Source organism: Sinocyclocheilus grahami, unplaced genomic scaffold, assembly GCF_001515645.1.
Source record: "Sinocyclocheilus grahami isolate Dianchi unplaced genomic scaffold, SAMN03320097.WGS_v1.1 scaffold170.1, whole genome shotgun sequence".
Lineage (NCBI taxonomy): Eukaryota > Metazoa > Chordata > Actinopteri > Cypriniformes > Cyprinidae > Sinocyclocheilus > Sinocyclocheilus grahami.
Genome location: NW_015505349.1, coordinates 1,305,636 through 1,307,409, shown reverse-complemented (window position 1 = coordinate 1,307,409; position 1,774 = coordinate 1,305,636).

Genomic DNA, 1,774 nt, shown 5'->3' with positions numbered 1-1,774 from the left:
GTCAACTTATTCTACCATACTAGATTATACCATTCTTGAGCATAATAATACTCTAATGAGAGTTAGTTGGCATGTAGTTGCAAAGTTGCTTATAGTCGATTGATTAAGGGGACCATCAAAATAAAATGTAACCATATAAAACATTGCATTTTTTTCAGTTTTTCATCAATTAATTTACATTAGCTCCACAGGAAACACTCAAATAACACTCAACATCTAACCACTCACAAGCTGTACTAAGATACTGTGCAGATCTTAAATAAACAATGTCAAGATATGATACAGTCCATTATACTATAAATTTAGTAGATTTAATATGGTGTTCATTGTGTGTTATAAATAATCATACTCTTAAACTTATAACCACAAATACGTAAGTATTATAATTGTTGTTATGATTATTCATGAGTTGATCTAACATATTATACGTTTTTTTTATAATGTATTATGCATTCATTATAATGCGTTAAGTATACCCTTATAATGTATTATAAATACGGGCTTCATAGAAAGTGTTACCAAACTTCCTTTTGGAGCCTTCATTTTTAAGAGTGAAGAATCAAAATAGTTAATCAGAATCATGACAGTTTTGAAGACCTGTGTGATTTTTAGATGCATCCCGCTTAATCAGATATTTGTGTAAAGCTGTTTGTAAAATCCAGTCATATGATGCAATTTCATTTTTTCCTTTCTCTTTGGAGTGTTACAAGCTCTTTGTGCATAAAGAAGATCTGTAAAGTTGCAAAGACTAAAGTCTCAAATCCAAAGAGAGATTCTTTATAAAAGTTAAGAGTCAGCCACACCTACCTAAAACTGCTCGTTCTAACACGCCCCCACATACCTACGTCACTATCTGGGAAGATTTGCATAACGCCGCCCAAATGTTCATGCAAAGAAAGAAGGAGTAACTTTTATTCTTGCTGTAGTATTGTTGCTGCCGCCGCCATGTCGTGTATGCGCTGTGTGTTTCGTTGTGAAAGCGAAACTACTTTGTTTGGCTTTCCAAAAATGGACACGACTAGAAATCAGTGGTTAAGTTGTATTTACAACACTGTTCCAGAACACTTCAACCCAAATATTCAAATGTGTGCAGCACATTTTATGGAGGACTGTTTCCTGATCCTGGTAGACTACAATGCCGGCTGTTCTGACTCACAGACTGTAAGTATGTTTTTTATATTTAAAGCGAGTTTTTTGGGCAGTGTAGAGTAGGGCTTGTTGTTTGTCATTTCTCCGATCACAAATGCAGACATGGTTTTATGTTTGTGCGGCGCAACGCAACGCATAAAAAGACAGTAGAAGTAATTATAATCCATAGTTATATCCCCACTGGATGCAACGAATGCCTCGTTTATAATGGGTTTTCATGTTTTTGAATCATCGCTCCGGCCTGACAGGGCATCATCACAGTATGTGGGGGGCGTAACATTTCCGTCACACGGCTGAGACAATAATGTACAGTATGATGAAAATAATGTGTTTTTTTTTTACCTTAAACCGCATAAACACATTTCATTACACCAAATACACAAAATAATGTTCTTTTTAGTAACATCGTTTTTTTTGTAATAAGCTTAAGATGTTAAAACAAACATATGTATGTTTTGTTTGCCTGATGGTTGAATTGACATTTTCAGTTTCTCCATTAAAGACCTGCTCTGAATGGCTTTTGTTTAGTTTACTCAGCACTTAAATATGCACATGAGCAGCTTTTATTATGTTTTTGTGTTTCACCCTCAGATACTTTTCCTCACACACACACACGCGCACACAC